General features: G+C 47.9%; 1 long non-coding RNA gene across 1 annotated transcript; it reads right to left on the bottom strand.

Annotated features, from left to right (window-relative positions):
• Nucleotides 1-3,488: 3,488 nt before the first annotated feature.
• Nucleotides 3,489-9,414, bottom strand: LOC144609067 (uncharacterized). Its single transcript, XR_013549274.1, has 3 exons — nt 9,282-9,414; nt 8,250-8,377; nt 3,489-4,365 (listed from the first exon to the last, which is right to left on the bottom strand). It is a non-coding gene; the product is annotated as an uncharacterized LOC144609067 (long non-coding RNA).
• Between the last annotated feature and the right edge of the window lie 3,969 nt (nt 9,415-13,383).

Here is a 13,383-nt window from a genome sequence, read left to right on the forward strand (position 1 = left end):
CAATAATGTCCTTCCTCAAATTAGGAGACCAAAATTGCACACAATACTCCAGGTGCGGTCTCACCAGAGCCCTGTACAACTGCAGTAGGACCTTCTTGTTCCTAAACTTCAAGAGAGAGCTAGATAGAGCTCTTAAGGATAGCGGAGTCAGGGGGTATGTGGAGAAGGCAGGAACGGGGTACTGATTGAGAATGATCAGCCATGATCACATTGAATGGCGGTGCTGGCTCGAACGTGACCTTGGTGTCATGGTGCACCAGTCATTGAAAGCAAGCGTGCAGGTGCAGCAGGCAGTGAAGAAAGCGAATGGTATGTTAGCATTCATAGCAAGAGGATTTGAGTATAGGAGCAGGGAGGTTCTGCTGCAGTTGTACAGGGCCTTGGTGAGACCGCACCTGGAGTATTGTGTACAGTTTTGGTCTCCTTATCTGAGGAAAGACATTCTAACCTTAGAGGGAGTACAGAGAAGGTTTACCAGATTGATCCCTGGGATGGCAGGACTTTCATATGAAGAAAGACTGGATAGACTAGGCTTATACTCGCTGGAGTTTAGAAGACTGAGGGGGGATCTTATTGAAACATATAAAATTCTTAAGGGGTTGGAGAGGCTAGATGCGGGAAGATTGTTCCCGATGTTGGGGAAGTCCAGAACCAGGGGTCACAGCATAAGGATAAGGGGGAAGTCTTTTAGGACCGAGATGAGAAAACATTTCTTCACACAGAGAGTGGTGAGTCTGTGGAATTCTCTGCCACAGAAGGTAGTTGGGGCCAGTTCATTGGCTATATTTAAGAGGGAGTTAGATGTGGCCCTTGTGGCTAAAGGGATCAGGGGGTATGGAGAGAAGACAGGTACAGGTTACTGAGCTGGATGATCAGCCATGATCATATTGAATGGCGGTGCAGGCTCGAAGGGCCGAATGGCCGAATGGCCTACTCCTGCACCTATTTTCTATGTTTCTATGTTTCTATGAAGGGCCGAATGGCCTCCTCCTACACCTATTGTCTATTGTCTAAACTCAAATCCTCTCACAATGAAGGCCAATTCTCACCATTGGCTTTCTCAGTGGGCCAAAGGGCCTGTTTCCGCGCTGTATCTCTAAGCCAAACAGAACAACTTGGTTGGAATGTGGCTGGGTAAACCCTCACCACAACACCTGGGATCTGGGCATCTGACCACCGACTTTAGTTGCGTCCATTACTGGCAGCCATTGCACTCGCGTGTTGTGAGGGTACCAGGCTGCCTGGCCTGATATTTCTAATGATGGGCTCTGAGGAGTCAAAGATTCATTGTGCACTTGATGCTCCTGACTACTAAGTACCACAGTCCGGTCATTTGTATTCACACACTGGCCTCAGCCGTAGCAGAGGTTGCTCGAACCTCCTCCTCTCTTCATCTGCTTAATTGTCCCTCGTGATCCATTGGTTACGGGGGTCATAGCTCAGTCCCTTGCACGTTCCTGTTGCTGCTCAACATGCACAAAACTCTAGATGCAACTTCTCCTGGGTTGGAAACGCTGACATGTATCCCCGACGGTCTGCCTGGTTCGGTTTGCTGTTTTCCTTATTAAACCATAGACGGTCCAGACCGTTGATTCCAACTATACACCACTGGCTAATACCAAGGTGGGTCTGATAGAACAGGGTACACACAAGGACAGGTATAGAAGCATCAGAGAAATTTGCTGATGTTGCGATTCTAAAAGTATCAGAATGGACGCATTAAGTTACCTAGCAGATAGATGCAACTACTTGCAAAAGAGAGATGTAGAAACAAAAAACTGCAATGTTGGTTTATAAAGTGCTGGAGTAACTCAGCGGGTCAGGCAGCATCTCCGGAGGACATGGATAGGTGACGTTTCGGGTCGGGACCATTCTTCAACGGTATTATTTTTTTAAAGTGTTGCTTTTTAAAAAATCGAGTAAAGAAGGGTCCCGACCCGCAACGTCACCCATCCTTTTTCTCCAGAGATGCTGCCTGACCTCTCTGCCTCAGAAGGCAGTGGAGGCCAGTTCGTTGGATGCTTTCAAGAGAGAGCTGGATAGAGCTCTTAAGAATAGCGGAGTGAGGGGGTATGGGGAGAAGGCAGGAACGGGGTACTGATTGAGAGTGATCAGCCATGATCGCATTGAATGGCGGTGCTGGCTCGAAGGGCTGAATGGCCTACTCCTACACCTATTGTCTATTGTCTATTGTCTATTGACCCATTGAGTTACTCCAGCGCTTTGCATCTATCTTTGCTTACAAAACAAAGTACCTTAAATTAATAGCAGGTACCCTGCTCTGTAAATTGATCAGAGCATCCAAGCACATTTGGTACACCTGACTTACGCCAGTTGTAGAGTGGTGGATTCAGAGAGCTGCTCAGCCTGTCTTCCTCATGCCGACCAAGTTGGAAGCTCATCGGGAGGTACTCTGAGAAACCATCTGGCAGCTGTCTGCAATCACTCTTGCCCTTGACCAAGAGTGCATTTCAAGTCAAGTACACGAATGCACTTAGCAGCAAATCCTCGTCTTCAAAGATACTAGAGGAGCAAGATAGACCACTCGACTCTAAAAACCGTAGTACGTCACGGCGCCATTTTAGTGGGCAGAAACTTGCAGAAACATTTAAAAAGAAAAATAACAAAAATCTGTGAATTGATAGATGAGATATATTCTGCATTTTAATGGTATCATCACACATGCTGTTCCCCCAGAACACTGATTACACTGCGAGAGGCATACACAAATACAGGGCTTTCTCCATCGCTGCTCCCACCCTATGGAACTCACTACCCCAAACCGTCAGAGACTCCTCCTCCTCCTCACTCACCACATTCAAAACACCACTGAAGTCTCACCTCTTCAGCACTGCCTTCAACCACTGAAGGTCACCTCACCTTCTGTCTCCTTTCTCTGTTCGTTTACTTATTTATCTATTTATTCACTTCTCTATGTTCTATAAATCCCTGTAAAGCGTCTTTGAGTGTTTGCAAAGCGCTATATAAATGTAATACATTATTATTATTATTATTATAACGAATGGTGGGTTTTGCCTACTAAAATGGCTCCTTTGCGTACTATACTTCAGTATACGCGATTTCAACGGAGTGGTCCATCTTGTTCCTCAGGAATCTTTGCTTTGCAGCAATGCTAAAATTGCAGCACAAATGCATGCTTGTGGCTTCATAATTGTTAGTAGTTGGGAGACATCCCTCATTGTTATGTCAGGCTAGTTCCTGCAAGTATCACTGATTCAGCAGATGCAAAGTTACTGCCCGGCACACGCTACCACAATGACCAGGGTGATGTGCTGCAAGTTTCCATCAGTATGGCTCCGAGCTCTTCGAGGCAAGGCAAATACTGTCCAACGTTTTAATATCTGCAATATCATTACCCATTTGGCAAAACAGCTGAAGCAATGCTACAATGTCAAGTTATGGAGATGGAAATTGAATCTCCAAAGAAGAGCCAAGAACAATTTGATGCAGGAACTCAGCGGGTCGAAATCTATCTGCTGGGGGAAAGGAATTATCAACATTTCGGACGAAGACCTAGCATTTGAACTGAGAGAATCATAGTCAGATAGCATGGAAATAGGCCCTTTAGCCCCATGTGGCCATGTGGAGATCTGTCCTTTTTCTTTGCTTCAGCCACTAGACTCCGCTTGGGCTTTGCAGCATTGTGTGCTCGGTTAAAGCACATGCTTGAGGCTCTCTCTCTCTCTTTCTCACACACCTGCTTGAGGCTACGTAATCACAAAAATGCTGAGCTTGCTAAAGCTAGTAGTAATCAGTAGCCCAAACCGCAGAATGTTCCAGCTCGTCTTCAGAGGAGAAAAACACAATGTATAAAGAACATAAACAATAAACAGACGCCGACTAAACCTTGAACAATAGCATGTTAGGACCTTATATGGGAAAACTGACTTTGTTCCAACACTCGGCCGTATAAGGGAAAACTGACAATTCCAATATTGATTGGTTGTGATACTTGTAAATAACTGTGAATTCTGCGGTTTTGGGGGATAAAAGGGGCTTAATTCTAGGGGCTGGTGTGACACGTTTCCACTGGCCCCGGAGTCCGCAACTCTGCGTGTGCTTTTAGAAACCTGTCAACGAGATCTCTAATAAACTAACAGGTAAAGTCTGTGCCGTCTCTGATTATTGTCATCCAACTGACTGCGAACGCGAAGTCGAACTCGACATTTGGTGGCAGCGGTGGGATTCCACAACAAAGATCGATACATAGTGGCTGAGACTTGAGGGCACGAGGATCGAAGAACGGTGGAATTGGCCAGTCGAGTGAGTATCTTATTTGGCCACTCTATTTTCCCCGTCTTTGTGATTCCTCTATGACCCGCCGATCACCGCTGATGTGTTAATCTGAAAAAGAGAGATGGACGATGTTCAGAACTTATTCATAAGGGCTCATGAATTGATGTACTCTCCCGAATCTGTTGTCTGTTACCCCTCCACTTCAGTGGTGGGCCTCTTAACTCCCACCCCAGTCTCGAATCCCAGTTATTTTATCCAAGGATGACATTCGAACTTTCCTGAATGGGATAACCGAAGGAGTGGATTGGGGGGATTGGGGTTTGGGCAAATGGTACAACTGGTTTATTAATATTGCTATATATCTCGGCATTATCTTAATATGTGTGTTTGTAGGCATTGCAGTAATTAAATGTATAATTGCGAGGCTTATGCGAACAATGGAGGGGATTGGGAATACCCACAAAATGCTGATGTTGAGAATGGAGGAGACAGGGGAAACGTGTCCCATGCTAAAGGAGGAAGAAAGTTCAATGGGAGGACTCACGAATGATCAGCTGAATGAGCAGGTGGCAGGAGAGTTAGTGGAAGAGGAGTACCTCCGATTAAATGTTCTGGGGAGAAACCAGAGCTATGGGGATGTTTACCACTAGTCGCCAGTAGGGGTTAGGGTATAAGAATCCGGCGGAAGGAGTAGGGACTAGAGGTGAGATTAGACAGCCTATCCGGCTAATAAAGCATCATGAGGTTAGGAATAAACTCTGATGACTCTATAAGCTCGCCTCTAATGAGCCTTCCGTTTGATTTATACCTTTATAGTTATCATAGAATGATAACTAAGCTACCTATAACTAACCATGCCGACCAAGCTACCCCATCTCAACTAGTCCCAATTGCCCATTTGTGTCCATATCCCTCCAAACCTACCTCCTCTGGCAGCTTGTTCCATACACTCACCTGCCTCTATGTGTGACAATATTTTCCCTCAGTTTCCAATTAAATCTTTCCCCGCTTACATTAAACTCATGGCCACTGGTTCTTGATTCTCCTACACTGAGTAAAATCATAATCATAATCATACATAATCATACATAGGCAATTATTCCTCTTCCCCAGCTAGCCTCTCCTGCAGGGTTCCACAAGGCTCCATCCTAGGCCCCATTCTCTTCTCTCTATACATGCTCCCCCTCGGCCAAATCATTCAAAGGCACGGCATTTCTTTCCACTGCTATGCGGATGACACACAGCTTTATCTCCCCCTGAAACCCAACAACTGGTCATATTTAATCAGCCTCATGCACTGCCTCGACGACATAAAATGTTGGATGGCACAGAACTTCCTTCAACTAAACGAGAGCATGTCTGAGGTCATCCTATTCGGCCCCCCCGACTCCATCAAAACGATAACAGGCAGCCTTGGAAGCCTATCCTCCCTAGTCAAATCGCAAGTCAAAAACCTTGGCGTGATATTTGACTCTGCATTAAAGTTTGACAAGCAAGTCAACGCTGTGGTAAAAGCCAGCTTCTTCCAGCTTCGTACCATAGCTAAAATCAAACCATTCCTCCAATTTGACGACATTGAAAAAAATCATCCACGCATTCATTTCCTCCCGCCTAGACTACTGCAACTCCCTATACACTGGGATCAGCCAATCATCCCTGTCCCGCCTGCAAATGGTCCAAAACGCCGCAGTGAGACTCCTGACGGGTACCCGTAAAAGGGACCACATCACCCCGATTCTGGCCTCTCTCCACTGGCTCCCAGTACGGTACAGAATCAACTTCAAGCTCCTCCTATTCACATACAAAGCCCTAAATGGGCTTGCCCCCCCCCCCCCCCCCCCCCTCTATATCAAAAATCTTCTAACCCACCACTCTATCTCCAGGTCCCTCGGGTCGGCCGACTTGGGGCTACTCACTATCCCGCGGTCTAGGCTTAAGCTCAGGGGTGACCGCGCTTTTGCGTTTGCAGCTCCTAGACTGTGGAACAGCATCCCTCTCCCCATCAGAACTGCCCCCTCCATCGACTCCTTTAAGTCCAGGCTCAAAACCTATTTCTACTCCCAAGCGTTTGAGGCCCTCTGAGGGGGGCGCTGTGAACTGTTTATGTATGTGCTGTTATGTTTGTGTGCCATTGTATGTTCGTTTCTTAGTACCTGAACTGATGTACAGCACTTTGGTCAACGTGGGTTGTTTTTAAATGTGCTATACAAATAAAATTGACTTGACTTGATACTTTATTAGCCAATGTTTTGCAGCATAGGAGGAATTTCATTTGCCATACAGTCATACCAATAAAAAGCAACAGAACACACAAAATATATTTTATCATGAACATCCACCACAGTGAATCCTCCGCATTCCTCCCTGTAATGGAAGGCGATAAAAAGTTCAATCTCTCCCTTCTTTGTCCTCCAGCGGTCGGGGGCCTCTAACCTTCCATTGATGGGATGATCTTACTCCTGTAGCTGGCGGCAGGGCTTGCTCATTGGGGCAATTGTGGGGGGGGGGGGAATCTCAGCTCCCCCATGCCGGGCGATCTACCCTGGGTCGGGCCTTGTCAAACGTCAAGCGGCTTTTGGAGCTTCCCGACCTCGGTCTCTACCCGAAACTACGAGCTCCTTCATGTTAAATTCCGCAGGCCGAGGTTGGAGCATTGATCCCAGGCAAAGAGTCGGCTCCGATGGTAAGTCCACGCCCCGCGGTGGGGCTTGAAGTCAGTCTCGAGCAACGCCTCAAGCTCCATGATGTTAGGCCGCAGAGCGACCAGAGATACCATCCGGAAAACAATCGCATCTCCGGCAAGGTAAGAGATTGAAAAAGGTTTCCCCCGACACGCCCTTCACCCCCCACATAAAACAAACCAGAGAACATTAACACAGACTTTTAAAACATACTAAAAATACCAGAAAAAGACGAAAAGGACAGACAGACTGTAGGCGAGGCTGCCATCGAAGCACCACCCGATAAAAATGAAAATTATTATTTGCTGCAGTTCAACAGACCCATAAATGCAACAACACACAAATAAAATAAATAGTAATCAATAATATAATAATTTAATTACCGTAATAGACTTTAGAGATACAGGCCCTTCGGCCCACCGAGTCTACAGTGGCACAGCGGTAGAGTTGCCGCCTCACAGCCCCAGGTTCGATCCTGACTACGGGTGCTGTCTGCATGGAGTTAGTACATTTCCCCTGTGACCTGCGTGGGTTTTCCATGGGTGCTCCGGTTTCTTACCACACTCCAAAGACGTACCGGTTTGTAGGTTAATTAGCTTCGGTAAAATTGTAAATTGTTCCTAGTGTGTGTAGGATTGTGTGGGGATCGCTGGTTGGCATGGACTCGGTGGGCCGAAGTGCCTGTTTCCACGCTGTATCTCTAAAATCTTAAGTCTAAAGACTAACACAAAAGGGCAAGCCAAACCAAACGTGGCCATTTGCTGTGCACTCAGTCCACAATCAATTATCAAAGTTCCAATATTTGATGATTTAATCAGAAATTCCTTGCAAAACCAATGGTCCGACATGTAACCTAGAAACTGCAGGGTGAAAGGATGCAGGTGAAAGGTGAAAGGTGGTGAATCTGTGGAATTCTTTGCCACAGAAGGCTGTGGAGGCCGTCAATGGATATTTTTAAGGTGGAGATAGATAAATCGGGTTGATGAGTCTGGGTGTCAGGGGTTGTGGGGAGAAGGCAGGAGAATGGAGTTAGGAGGGAGAGATAGAATGGTGGAGTAGACTTGATGGGCCGAATGGCCTCATTCTCCTCCTATCACTTATGAATTTATGATTCAAGCTTACTGATGAGTCAATGGGCAGCATCCCAATCCCGTGACTCGGTGTTAAACCCAGGCTTAAACCAGCCACAAGCAGCGGAGAACCATCTCAGCATGTCCAGGGAGTTCATCATAGAAAGGAAAAGGCACAGACGCTGGTTTACACCAAAAATAGACACAAAATGCTGGAGTAACTCCCATTTTCAGACCTTACCCTTCCGTGTCTCTCGTTTCCCTCTCCCCGGACTCTCAGTCTGAAGAACGGTCTCGACCCGAAACGTCACCCATTCCTTCCATCCAGATGTGCTGCCTGTCCCGCTGAGTTGCTCGAGCATTGTGTGCCTATTGAAGGAAAGACACCGATGCATAAAATGGTGCGTCTCACTTGGAGAACATCTTTCCACAGAGAGGACTTTACGAAAGAGCGCCGTTGTGTTTGAGTATTAGGACACCAATACAAAGCTTCCTAGAAGTTCCTCACTAGCTGCTAGAAGCCAAATGTGTTACTTGGCGGCATCAGCATGCTATGATCTTTCTCCACCACCCATTCCTTTGACGTTCTGAAGCCTGAAGTATCGTGCTGACCTGGCACTATCGTGGCTCCAACACCGGATGAATTTCTATCCAAGTGAACTCAATTATAAAGGACACTGAAAACTAGATGGTTAAAATGCCAATGAACTACATTTTGTATTGATTTCCCCGTTGGCTGAACAGCAAGCAAGCTGTCAGCCTGGCCTCACCAATTAGCAAAGGTACTAGAGGAGCAAGATAGACCACTCGACCTTAAAAACCGTAGTACGTCAAGGCGCCATTTTAGAAGGCAGAAACTTGCAGAAACATTTTAAAAGAAAAAGAAAAAAAATCTGTGAATTGATAGATGATATGCATTCTGCATTTTAATGGTATCATCACACATACTGTCCCCCCCAAAACACTGATTACATTGCGAGAGGCATAGCGAACGGCGGGTTTTGCTTACTAAAATGGCGGACGTTACGCTCCTTTGCGTACTACACTTCAGTATAGGCGATTTGAACGGAGTGGTTCATCTTGCTCCTCTAGTGTCTTTGATACTATTGAACCGCCATTGGTGGAGCGGGAGCACGTGGCCGCTGGCTGGGTGAGGTCACGTGGGGCGGTGACATCACCCTTTGTCCCATATCTGGGAGTGAGGAAGTTGGCAACCCTCGTTGCAATCTAAATCGTGTAATCTTCAGTGCATTAAGCAGTTGTTGTCAATCACCTTTTGTTGTTTTGTGATCATTTTCAGGCTGGCTTTGTATTTGTATTCTGCTGCCTCCACATTCACCAGGGCATCTCCTTCACAGTCACCTTCGGGGGAAGTGCCAAAATAATCCAGTTGCCGTAAGCTTCAGTGCCCTTGGATAAGTCAAAGCGAAGAAGCGGAAGAAAAAAAAAACCCATCGTGAAAATCCTTCAGCGACTCTCAGCCCCAATCTCGAGGCTGCTTTTCAGTCAACAGAATTAATTCAGCGCGGAAACGTGCACTAATATAACGCCGAAACAGTGCCGTTTGTAAACATGTGCCCATTAAATTCTGATGGCTGATTTTTCTTTTTCAAATCAGAACAGTCACTCCAGGCCTCCTATTTGCTTGACAAATGTGCTGTCTGCTGGATGACACTCTGCGGCGACGTGGAGCGCCGGAACGTCTTGGCCTTTGGCGAGCATTTTGCCGTTTGGCGGGGCGTGGCGTGGCGTGCAGTGAGCACCGGATCTTTCCAGTCCCCCCGCTCCTCACATGACCCGAGTCCAGAGACTGTGCTCCAGGAGAGGATGAAATGGACTGTGCTGGGAGCAGAATTCACTTCATACTACAGTTTATTTTGATCCGAAGATAGGCACAAAATGCCTATGAGTAGGGTTACCAACTGTCCCATATTAGCCGGGACATCCCGTATTTTGGGCTAAATCGGATTATCCCGTACGGGACCGCCCTTGTCCTGTATTAGGCCCGGACAGTGTAGGTGCGGACAGTGTAGGTGCTTGCAGTGCAGGCCCGGACAGCGTAGGTGTGGACAGTGTAGGTGCTTGCAGTGCAGGCCCGGACAGCGTAGGTGTGGACAGTGTAGGTGTGGACAGTGTAGGTGTGGACAGTGTAGGTGTGGACAGCGTAGGTGTGGACAGCGTAGGTGTGGACAGTGTAGGTGTGGACAGTGTAGGTGTGGACAGTGTAGGTGCTTGCAGTGCAGGCCCGGACAGCGTAAGTGTGGACAGTGTAGGTGTGGACAGTGTAGGTGTGGACAGTGTAGGTGTGGACAGTGTAGGTGTGGACAGTGTAGGTGTGGACAGTGTAGGTGTGGACAGTGTAGGTGTGGACAGTGTAGGTGTGGACAGTGTAGGTGCTGGCAGTGCGGGCCCGGACAGTGCAGGTGCGGGCAGTGCAGGCCCGCACAATGTAAGCCCCAAGGCCCGGGCCTAATGGAGGTTGCATAGGAACCCACTTCTCGGCCAGGGCGGCCGCCATTGGTGGAGTGGGAGCACGTGGCCGCTGGCTGGGTGAGGTCACGTGGGGCGCGGGGCGGTGATGTCACCTTGTCCCGTATTTGTGAGATAGTTGGCACCCCTATGCTGGAGTAACTCAGCGGAACAGGCGGCATCTCTGGAGAGAAGGAACGGGTGATATTTCGGCTCGAGACCCTTCTTCAGACCTCTTCGATCCATTAGACCCACTGGATGGTCTGAATCAACATTTCTATTTTCAGTGTAAATAAGTTCTGAAGTTCTAGGAGCAGATTTAGGCCATTCGGCCCATCAAGCCTACTCCGCCATTCAATCGTGGCTGACCTATCTTTCCCTCTAAACCCCATTCTCCTGCCTTCTCCCATAACCCCAGACACCCATACTAATCAAGAATCTGTCAATAACATTTCTTCTCTCCGCAATTCCACGTTCTTCCAAATTCTTCAGGTTTCTGCAGCTTTCCCACAGCCTGGAAGTTTCAGCAATGCCTGGCTTGGCTGCTCCTCCATGTGAAGAGAGTCAAGACTGTTGATTTGGCATTCGCACCAACAATGGAACAGTGACGTGTAGGGAGGGAGGGACTGCGGATGCTGGTGAATAAGGCACAAAATGCTGGAGTAACCCAACGGGTCAGGCAGCCTCTCTGGAGAACATGGACTGGTGACATTTTGAGTTGGGGCCCTTCCTCAGACTCATTGTGGGGGAAGGAAGTTGTGAGAGGGGAGAGGCAGGACAAAGTGTGCAGATAATTGGTGAGCATAGGTGGGGGGGGTTAATGGGGGGGGGGGGGGGTGGAAAAGGCAGATGGTCGGGACAAAGGCCAGAGATAAAGCAGAAAATGTGTGTCGGGATTGATAAGTTGTGAATTGTGAAGCCGGAGGAAGGAATGTAGGAGGAAGGGCAGGGGGAGAAATAGGTGGGAGTCCAGATGGAGCACAAGGGAAAGGAGGGCAAAAAGAGGGGGAGAGTCTGCATTGACCATGTGGGCTTCCTCCAGGTGCTCTGGTTTCTTCTAACATCCCAAATACATGTAAATTGTCCCTCGTGTGTGTGGGATAGTGTTAACGTGCGGGGACCGTTGATCAGCGTGGACTCGGTGGGCCGAAGGGCCTGTTTCCGCGCTGTATTTCTAAACTAAACTAAACTGAGAAACATGGAACCCGCAGATGCACGCTTACCAAAAAAAGGCAACGGCAATTCCCACTGCCAGGGTGATTCAATAAGTAGTAACTTTGTCATTACAACTTTAGAGATTTACTGGCTTCGTGGGAATTTGGTAACTGTGAATTTGGTTTCCGGATTTATTATTCTGGATTTCTGGAACAATGAAACTTCTGGATTATTTTCTTCCACAATCTTTAGACATCTCTAATATTTTAACCGCCCAATCTGGACTTGAAATTTAACTGTCAGCGTTAGAACTGTCAGCATTGATCAAAAATGACATCAAATAAGTGTTAACTGGCTTTGTACTTTCAGGGTGATGTTACAGCCATTGGTAATCTTTCAACAGACAATAGACAATAGGTGCAGGAGGAGGCCATTCGGCCCTTCGAGCCAGCACCGCCATTCAATGTGATCATGGCTGATCATTCTCAATCAGTACCCCGTTCCTGCCTTCTCCCCATACCCCCTGACTCCGCTATCCTTAAGAGCTCTATCCAGCTCTCTCTTGAATGCATTCAGAGAATTGGCCTCCACTGCCTTCTGAGGCAGAGAATTCCACAGATTCACAACTCTCTGACTGAAAAAGCTTTTCCTCATCTCAGTTCTAAATGGCCTTCCCCTTATTCTTAAACTGTGGCCCCTTGTTCTGGACTCCCCCCAACATTGGGAACATGCTTCCTGCCTCTAACGTGTCCAACCCCTTAATAATGCTATACGTTTCGATAAGATCCCCTCTCATCCTTCTAAATTCCAGTGTCCACAAGTCCCATTTCTCCAGCCCATCAACATTCATCATTGGCGATCACTCAAGGTCGAGTCTGCTTGTCCTCCTGGTGGGCCTGTCCTGTAGGGTCTTGAAGAGGCTGATCCAGGAGCCACAGACTTGATATCCCTCCAGTTGGACGTCTGTGTGTGTCATTTTTTGCCTTGGGGAGGCTGGTGCATGGACAGCCACTGACTGCACGGTCCTTGACAGAGACAGACCCGAGTCTGACGGTACGGACTCCACCACGGTTGGGAGTCTCTCCCTGCTCAGCCTTTGTCCACCTTCTTAACCGTTGTGGTGCTCCACCCGCCAGCCAGCCAGCGTCCTCCACATGTTCCACCGTTGAGACCATCTTCTAGGGCAGCCCTACGTCAGGAGCCCCCCCCCTCCCTCAACATGCCCGCCGCGGGTGACCCTGTCAGGCGCACAGCACCAGACCATTCAGCTCCGAGGATCTTAGTCACACGCAAGCTTCTCCACCACGACAAGATGGAGACTATCAGAGGAGGCATGTGCATCAGCAGTTGTGTAACACACAAGACTCATTCCTGATGAGATTTTCCGATACGTGGAAAATGGAGAGGAGGAATCTCATCAGCCAGAGGGTGGTGAATATGTGGAATTCGTTGCCGCAGATGGCTGTGGAGGCCGATGTCGGGTATTTTTAAAGCAGAGATTGAGAGGTTGCTGATTCTCGGAAGGGCACCAAAGATTACAGGCACATGGCACGAGAATGGGGTCGAGAGGGGAAGAGTACATCAGCCATGATTGAATGGTGGAGTAGACTTGATGGGCCAAATGGCCTAATTCTGCTCCAGTGTCTTATGGTAAAATTCGCTGGCTGGGTACCATCAAAGTACCAAGGATGCTGGATTGTTAAAGTTACGTTGAAGATGATTTTTTAAGCCGATGGTTTTTTTAAACGAAT

The sequence above is a fragment of the Rhinoraja longicauda genome, chromosome 33 (assembly GCF_053455715.1).
Source record: "Rhinoraja longicauda isolate Sanriku21f chromosome 33, sRhiLon1.1, whole genome shotgun sequence".
Taxonomy (NCBI): domain Eukaryota; kingdom Metazoa; phylum Chordata; class Chondrichthyes; order Rajiformes; family Arhynchobatidae; genus Rhinoraja; species Rhinoraja longicauda.